The following is a 10,211-nucleotide window of genomic DNA, read 5'->3' as shown; positions in this document are numbered from 1 at the left end:
TCCTCTATGTGGACTTCGTCAGGGATATGGCTGTTCTGTGAGTATTCTGTTCTTCTTATCCTGTTATCTGCGTATGTTGTCCAATGGGATTTCAGGAGGGGAGGGGGGAATGATTGGGAGGAGGGGGATAGAAGGATTGAGTGGCATAATGGATTAGGGCTGGATAATATTGTGATGACCGGGCTTGGGGGTGGGTATTAACATTAAAAGGCTAAAGAGGCTAGAAAGAGCTAAATTGCCATTGATTTTATGTGTTATAAGAGTGTGGATAGGCTTATGCTATGCCATATTCCACGTAATTCATTTAGATCAAAATAATCCCTCACCCACGATATAGAGATATATATATATATATATATATATATATATATATATATATATTACACTGCCCTCCAAAATCATTTATTCCACATAAGCCTATCCACACTCTTATAACACATAAAATCAATGGAAATTTAGCTCTTTCTAGCCTCTTTAGCCTTTCAATGTTAGTACCCACCCCCAAGCCCAGTCAACTCATTGATAATAAGCGAGCTCCGAGATCTATTACTGGATTCCGCTAATACCGCCAGCACGAATTCCATATCCAAACAGAAGAAAAGGCACACATAAGCACCGCTACGCTTTGCGTTCCACCTGTACCAGAATTCCGGCATTTGGAACGCATATGCGTTCCAAGCGCCGATAGAGGAAGCCACCCGGCCATAACAACTGTAACCGCTCGGTACACGCTACATTCAATACTCTGTTAGCAGCCTCCACCCAGCCACCAACACAGAGACTGCCCTCTACCTCCACAAAGGAGGTAACCCCGATATTAACTGCTTTTATAAGAGCATTTTGAGCATAAGCAGCATATTCCACATACACCACACAACACATTACCAATCTATATACACACCTACACACATAGAGGACACATAGCCTTCATACCACCATCCACATCTGAGCTACGCTACTCATATACCCACACCATCCCACTCCTCACCTCCACCACAATATATAGCATTATACAGAGAGCTATAAAAGGCAGACAAACTATCACTGCCCTATACCGTGAGCTATAAACATTGGACTAACATAGGGCTATAAACATCCCATCCCGCCACAAACACAGAACTATAAACCAGAGCTTTAAACCACTGTCCACATATCCGTAGCACTCCACAACAATATACACCGCATCAGAGCTTTAAACAGAGCAAAAGAGCTATAGACGCAAATCAGCAAAACGAGCTAAAACCAACTGCTTATACCATAAGCATCTTTGTATATTGTCTGTACCGCATTTTGTGTTCTCCCACCCCCCGCTTCTCTACCCTCCCGCATCCCTTTCTTTCTCCACCCCAGGTTGCGCCACAGCAGAAACAACGAAACAAACAATAAGAAGCAGACAGGTCTAAATGTGTTGACATTGGTCTGAAATGTGTACATTATGCATCCGTGATACTCACTTGAAAAGGTTGTAGTCTACTGTGACGTTAGACATTTGTCCCTGTGGAACAAACTATTGGAGTGTCCTCCAGGATTTTAAGTACTCACGTGTGCACCTTGGAGGTTTCGGATATTGACTTGTTGCGGGTGAATGGGTATGTGTATTATTTCCCTCCTCACAATCTTTGGCACAATTAGATATAGGATGACAGTTTGGCAACAATTTGGCAGACCATTGTAAACATAAATGTCTTGTAAGACACTTTGCAATGATTGTTTGAAGGAAAGTAGACTCAGTGTTTTGAGATAACAATGTCCTGACACTGTCAAATATGTATGAATTTTACCATCAAGACTTAATATGCCTAAAACAAGTAGCAACAAAATTGTTTAGTTCAAAATTTTTGTTTTTTATTATATAATGAATTTTAGACAATGGTCTAACCAAAAAAATGAAAAATAAATATCAGACATTATTGTGTCTTTTTTTTTATTTTTTATATTCGGTCCTGGGCCCATCCCACGTCGGAACTGGCTTCTCGTTTGCCGTGATGTGGAGGCCTCAGAGAAAGCATCCGAACTCTTGAGGGCGGAGGCAAGAGCATTGGCAGGGAGGGGTAAAATAGATGACTGGTGTTGGGGGGTGGTGAATGAAGCAGCTGTGGTATGGGGTGAAATGGGTTTCGGTAATGTGACGGAAGTGCGTTGGGAGTGGGCATGCAAGAGATCACCCAGGAGTGTTGCATTATTTGTTAAGGTGGAATTGAGAGTGGACAGTTGGGTAGTGAGTGTGCTATTGAAAGTGGTGAGTTGGTGTTCCATGCAGGATAGAGTGCTTGTAATTTGTGCATGTCGAAGTCGTATAATTTGATGAACGAAAGTATATTGGTTAATATTGTTTCATTGTGCGATTGCATTCAGTATGCCACGCTACACGTGGCATAACGCAAATCGCACGGTAAAATACGAACGCACACACTCGCACTACAACATTTAGTTATTTATATAATTCATATTCATATTGATTCCATTCTACAGTGATTTATGAGCAGATAGTATTTAGTTTATTATTAGTTTATATATTATAATTATATGTACACCTCAGTGTTATTTGAGGTTCAGGTTATAGGAAATGTGTCATGTTTGATATCATTCTAATCCCCTATTCATCAGCAGCTGTCCGGTTCCATCGCTGAAGAGATCGCATATTGTATGCTCTAGTTATTGATGTTAGACAATATCTTGTCAGATTGATATCAGACTGTAAAATGCTAATGGACTAATTGTAACTGGAGCACACCCCCTGGAGAGATGACCCCCACCTTTGGATTCCTTAGTCTAAACTAGCCTATGTTCTGTTTACCCTGGACCCACCCGAAGTCTGGACCTATAGAAGCAAGCCACATGTTTTCTATTGTTTATTCTATAACACTGAATGTATATATAATCATAACTGTGCTCCCAGTCTTCAGTCTACTCTGACCACAGTATTCTAAACAGATATACTGTTCACTGGGACCCGTTAAAGCGCAGTGAAGCGCATGCAAAGCGATAGCAGCGGTATGTATTTAGCTTTTGGTATTAACTGTACTGTACTGTATCATAATATAATAATGTATTGAACTGTTGACTATTTACATCTGCTAAAATAAATCACTTTGTGCGTTAGAAACACAATACAGTCGCCTATGCAATGCTTATTTGAAAACAATATAGAATTACTTTAATAATTTGGGGGCTCTGAGTTGGAGGTTACGTTGCCGGAAGGTATGCAACACTGACGGAATTCGGTTCCTCACCAAAGGGTGGAAGACGCGTCACATACGGGAAAGAACGCAATGTGTTCAAAACCTGTTGTCCATTCTGTGTTGAGAAACCAAATGTCCATTGTTGCATAATCTGAAGGAATGCTAACTAGAATCTAGGGACAAGAAAGAAAAATGTTTCTTTTTATTGTCGTTTTGCGTTTTAAAAGGTATTGCATTGCCTAGTGTATGTGTACTTCCTGTTTAGCGTGTATGAACTTCCGGTATTGTTACCACGTGTTTAAACAATCATGTTCATAGTCTGTTATATATGTATAGTATAAGCATTTGTTAAAACCTCTGAAAAAAATATTACCATTGTTTGGGAAATCTATTTTCTGTGCAGAAAACAAAAGGTTGTATGTGAATGGTATGCATAAAGATAAGAGAAGAGTTTGCATACTGTTGAAAAGAGAGAGATAAGGGAAGAATTTGTATACTGTTGAAAAAAAGACAGACAAAGAAGTGATTTACTATTGAAAAGACAGGGATATCGGTCGCTGCCTGACGAGGTAGAATAGTGTTCTTATTACAAACACAACCTTGCCCGTCCAGTCTAAGTAGTATGTGGTATTTTATGTAGCATACGGTGCAGTTTTATAAGTAATATATGGTATTCTAAGTAGTATATGGTGCGGTGTTGTTTTAAGTAGTGTGCGGCATTTTGAGTAGCATGCAGTGTTCATGTAAGTAGTTTGTGGTATTTCGAGTAGCATACGGTGTATTGAAGAAGTTGAATAAGTAGTATATAACGTATACGGTGAAAACAGATTTTGCTGGAGAGTCAAGGGTATCGAGGAGCTGATTGCCCTTTTAGTACGCAGTGATATTTCTGTGTTAGGAGGTGTGTAGCCTGTGAAACCGTCCACGGATAAAAATCTCTAGTAGGTTCTGTTTGAAAGGAGAACAGGTAAAAAGTATTTTTGCGTAGCGTTGAGAAATATATTGTTTTCACAATGGATGCGAAGCAAACGGTAGAGATAGTTCATGTTGTGCTGCCTAATGAATGGCCGGTTAGTTCGGCAAGGTATGTTATGCATAATAAATATGGTGCATACGCAACGGCATATTGGGACAAGTGGGTCAAGATGACCAAGGATTGTGAGAGACCTTTCCCAAACATAGGTAGTTTTGCGTCGGAGGTGTTAAATAATGTAAAAGAAAAGGTATGGTTGCTTAGATCAACAGAAGTGAGAACTAGACATGATGATTGTTTAAAATTGTGGCAAATGGAAGGCAACAAGTGGCAGAGCAGCGAATGCACAGCGGAAGTGTGGCGAAAAGCGTGTGCACAGCCGAAATGAGCGTTCCGGAAGTGTGCGTTGCAAAGCGTGGAGAACTGAGCGCAAGCACGCCCTCGACAAATTCGGTCGGGGCGGAAAGTACAGCCAATACCAAAAATGTAAAATCTGTAACTAGTAACTTGTATGTTGTTTTAAGTAATGTTTCAGGAAAAAGAAAAGGAACGATCCCACCAGCAGGGGCAGCGGCTGAAAGTGGTGAGAATAATGTAAAGGTTAACACAGGGGGAGACATCCATCCACTGTAACAGCAATTCCAACAACTAGTTCAGAATGTAGTGATTTGGTAGGCTCACATCCTGTTTGCACAACAGCAGTTCCCAATGGGAAGGTGGACAAAGATGGTGAAGATCCCTTAAAACATGATCCATGGACTAGGTCTGAAATGTTTTTAATTATGTCTGATTTCCCTGATCCTAGAAAAGATGTGGCCAAGAGTCAGAAATTTATTAGACATTTAGGTAACGCACATGAGCCTACTAATAAAGATTGGCGAATGGTGCTTAGAGCCTGTTTTCCTCTCAATATTGATATACAAAAGTTCATTAAGGATTGTATGTTGGAGGAGGATAAATCCTTAACCAAGGATGATAATCAGGACAATATTAGACGTATAATCACACATTTGGCTATATATTTTCCAGTGATCGTGGACTGGAGTAAAATTTTTACTATCAAACAAAAGGACAGTGAAAATGCAGCAGACTATTTTCGCAGGGCTCTAATAGTGATGGCCAAATATACTGGGGTATCAGACATAAAGGATAATGTACACTACAGGGAGGTTGCTGTTACAGTTCTAATGGATGGCCTCAGGAAAAACTTGAAAAGAAGGGTGCAAACTTCATTACCAAACTGGAAAGGAATCACTGTAAGTGCTCTCAGAGAGTCAGCTATAGGACATGATAGAAGTATAAATAAACAGAAAGAGACACTAAGTGATAGGGTAATGATGGTAAGTATCCCCGCACTAGAGGGACTGCACACACGACCACCAGCATACAACCCACATAACAAGAAACATAAAATAATCAAGTGTTTCAACTGTAACGAAGAAGGACATTTCATGAGGTTGTAAAAAAGAAAGACACAATACACATAGGGGTGGGTCATGTAGATATTCTCCAAGGAGGAATTCACATAGACTAGAAGACTCACACCTGCTCGCGCATGTTATAGCAGCAAATGCTGCGCGGGAAAGCGATAGTCAACGCTAGGAGTCAGGTCACACCTATAGTCCTATATACTGAGTTCTTAATGAACAAATGACGGACGACACTGGATTGCACGGTTGATTTAAGACCCCCTAGTCAAGTATGGGGAGAGGTCATAGTTTAGCAAATAGCTAAGGGGATTAGTGGAATGAATACAGCCATTTTCCCATAGAGTCCAATCCAGCTGTCATTTTTGTTGTAAAATCTCCCTTTCTGCATGTCTATTTGTTTTCAAACCCTTGTATTCAAAGCTTTGCATTCCTATTATTCATTGCTTTCTTATTTCTCATGCTAGTCTTTCTCTCTCTTTTTTTTACATAAGACAAACTCAGCGATATACACATTAGATTTACATGAGTTACAGAAACAGTCAGGGGTTTGGTGTTATGTGTATAGAAGCTGCTAATGTTAAGCAGAAAGTTTTGTGTGAAAAGAAAATGATTCATGTTTTTATTTAGAATGCATATCTGCTTTTTGCCTCCTGTACAAAGTGTGCCTTTATACTTATGCACAAAGGGTAGAGAGATCGCTAGAAGTTAGGCATACAGATATGCATCTCTGTGTAGAACATTGGAGTAGGATTTGTGCCACAAGATATGACATAATGTGAAACCCTAGAAAATGTAGAATTTTCGTGTTTTATATTTTTTTACTGTTAAAATGACATGTACTGGATACTGTTATATTTGAAGAAAGTGTTATAGAAATAGACCCCTTTGTCTTTCTCACTTAGTCAAGTAGCTGAATGTGAAGTACTGAGAATGGCATGTGAGTTGGCAGAGGGAAAATCGATTGATATACATTGGTCTTCAGCATTTTTCTAGTCTAGGGGGCGATGTTGAGTTGACTGAAAAATCTTTTTATAGCAATACCAGCACATGATTAGGACACTACACAGAGGACTTTATACAGTAACAGTTACCAACTGAAGTAGCTGCTAGTAAAGTCCACACTCACACACACGACCATACATAGCTGTCACACCAGGGCGAACATAGCTGTCAAATAGACAGCAGAGTTTTATGTGACAGCTAACAAAGCTATGTTTTGTTTTGTTTTTCGTTATACTGTTTTAGTTTTAAAATGTGAACACACACACACATGCACGCATACACATATTGGTTAATATATGAAGATTTGGGTTACCTGAAGAATTTCTCCAGGTAAAACAAATACACGTCATCCAATTACCACCATGCAGGATCCCTGAAGTATACACTTGTGTACCAATGAAATATGTCTGGGTAAAGGTGTATTGAAATGTGTCTAATGTATTACTGTGTCATACTCAAAGCTTTTGTTATTCAATGTGATAGCCCTAGAGTTATAATAGGTGATAGGGGTATTCATGTTATTGATAATAGATGTATAATGTATGAGTAGTGGTAACAAATCACATACTTTCGATTAGCCACAAACCAGTGTGAACATAAAGTAACGGTACTAGGTAGAACGAATTGAATAGAATAAGAGTTGGAACTTGATTGAAGTGACTGATAGCTTCGGCCACCAGTCCTTCCCCGCTACCAAAAGATCACTCCTGGGCAGCCTCTTAACCTGTCAGTTTTTGAGATGTTCTTGACCCCCCTTGAGATGAGATTGTAACTGAGAGGCTAGCTTACACTTTGAGAGGAGGTAAATGGTGAGACAGCAACTGAGAACGTCCAAAACACTTTTTCCTGAAAAGTCACACTTACTGTCAGGATGTTGGACTGGGAGAGTAAGTTGTGGAACAGCAAGTTCTTAGGCTCAGGTTATTTTACAGACAGGTACCAAGCGTAAGCTACCAGCACCAAGAGTAGCAGAGACACTGGTACCCATTCCACCCACTGCAGAGGAGCCAACACTCAGAGAAGGGTCCAAGGGCACTCATGAGTCTGTACTGGAAGGCCTCGAATGCAGTTAGTAGCACCTGAGCCAAAGGGTAAGACAGTTGTCCAGTATGAAGCTGTAGTTTTTCCTGTTCTGTGTTTCTCTCATTTCGTTCTCTTCTCAGGACGGTCAATTCTTTTAATTATTAGCAGGTGACAGAGGCTGGTTCAGGTAATAATATTGAGGAATTGGGGATGAAGGAGAAGTTAGTAGCATAATCGGTCCAGCCAATTACTCTATTCAATTCAGGGGTAAAGGAAAATTTGGAAACAGTGGAGCTTGGAGAAAGTGCGAGGGGTTATTGTCTGAGTAACATTACATCCGTAAGTACGTTGACCACATAGTTAAAAAAGAGGTACACCCAGCGATGCCAGTCCAGTAATATTCAGACTTGAGCAGGCATCCTTGAGAATGATTATCATTCTTGGGTGGGTAAGGTTTTAGACCAAACATAGTGCTGGGCGTGCTCTCACGTGCCTCAGTGATTATATCAAGTAGGATTAGTTCTCTTTCCACTAAATATTCTTGACATACCCGAATTATGGGTGGGAGGTCACTAGGGGAAAAGTACAACACCTAGGTCCCTTAGTCTGGAGTCTCCCAATATTTTGCAAGCCGATCACTATTTCACGTACAAAGAAACCTGAGTATTGGGAGACTGGGAAGAACGAGCAGACAATAGCCCGCCCACAAGTGTTGATGAAAAGAACTGATGACATTATTAGAAGTGTGCATATTAACGCAAGCTGAAGGAGATTGTATATGGCATTATTGATAGAAATAGGATGATGCTATCGATGAACATGAAGTGTTTAAATGTATTCTGAGCTTAAAGACATGCATTGGACAGATGAACCTGTTAAACTTGAAGAACTGTAGTAGAGTATTCTGGATAACTGATACATGTTCTATTGTATTCTGTACCTTTCCAAATAATGTATTACGTGTTTTATTGCACCCTTGAAGGGCATACCAAAGGTTCTCTCCAAGCTCCAGAAGTGTACGGTCTATAGTAAAAGAAGAAATCGTTTTGAGGATTAAGATTCTCTCTTATGATAACTTGTTTAGAGCTACAAACAGCGTAGTCATACACCAAGGGGGACTTGCATTACATAGCGATGAAACGTGGTACTGAGATCCTGCATATAACATCTTTAAGGTGTTAGTTTATTATACTATCAAAGGGTGGAACTGTCGAAGTCGTATAATTTGATGAACGAAAGTATATTGGTTCATATTGTTTCATTGTGCGATTGCATTAAGTATGCCACGCTACACGTGGCATAACGCAAATCGCACGGTAAAATACGCACGCACACACTCGCACTACAACATTTAGTTATTTATATAATTCATATTCATATTGATTCCATTCTACAGTGATTTATGAGCAGATAGTATTTAGTTTATTATCAGTTTATATATTATGATTAAATGTATATCTCAGTGTTATTTGAGGTTCAGGTTATAGGAAATGTGTCATGTCTGATATCATTCTAATCCCCTATTCATCAGCAGCTGTCCGGTTCCATCGCTGAAGAGATTGCATATTGCATATTATAGTTATTGATGTTAGACAATATCTTGTCAGATTGATATCAGACTGTAAAATGCTAATGGACTAATTGTAACTGGAGCACACCCCCTGGAGAGATGACCCCCCACCTTTGGATTCCTTAGTCTAAACTAGCCTATGTTCTGTTTACCCTGGACCCACCCGAAGTCTGGACCTATAGAAGCAAGCCACGTGTTTTCTATTGTTCACTCTGTAACACTGAATGTGTATATATATAATCATAGCTGTGCTCCCAGTCTTCAGTCTACTCTGACCACAATATTCTAAACAGATATACTGTCTACTGGGACCCGTGGAAGCGCAGCGAAGCGCATGCAAAGCGATAGCAGCGGTATGTATTTATCTTTTGGTATTGGCTGTACTGTACTGCATCATAATATAATAATGTATTGAACTGTTGACTATTTACATCTGCTAAAATAAATCACTTTGTGCGTTAGAAACACAATACAATCGACTATGCAATGCTTATTTGAAAATGATAGATTTTACTTTAATATGCAACATGAGTGTTCAGTGATTCGGTGATGGCTTCAAATTGTTGAGATACGAGTGAGAGTGACTGCAGCCTCGAGACTTCAACCTGCCTCCTCTGAGGCACCTCCACATCACAGCCAGCCACCTCCTCCACCTCAGCAGCAGCCTGGTCTTCACGTTCTGTATATAGAAAAAAAGATAACAGAAGATTTAAAAAACAAAGTTTGACCCAAAAATTTACATTTTAAAACAAAAAGGCACAAGAGTGATGCAGCATTTTAACAGATTAAGAATCCAGGGAATTTGCCAACAAACAGCCCTTGCCCGTCCAGAAAAGTAGGCATAGGCACGTATTTCATTAGCAGATTGCAATGGGTCAACATATTAAGACACTTTCTATTCAGTGTGTACATTTCATTTCCTAGTATGTGATGGGCATACACTTTTTGACAGTAAAGTTTGACAGAAGACACATCCGGAGAGTTGTCACATGTGCAGATACAGAACACAAACATTAACAGATATTAAATGA

Source organism: Mixophyes fleayi, chromosome 3, assembly GCF_038048845.1.
Source record: "Mixophyes fleayi isolate aMixFle1 chromosome 3, aMixFle1.hap1, whole genome shotgun sequence".
In the NCBI taxonomy this organism is placed as follows: domain Eukaryota; kingdom Metazoa; phylum Chordata; class Amphibia; order Anura; family Limnodynastidae; genus Mixophyes; species Mixophyes fleayi.
Note: the sequence above shows the minus strand (reverse complement) of the source record.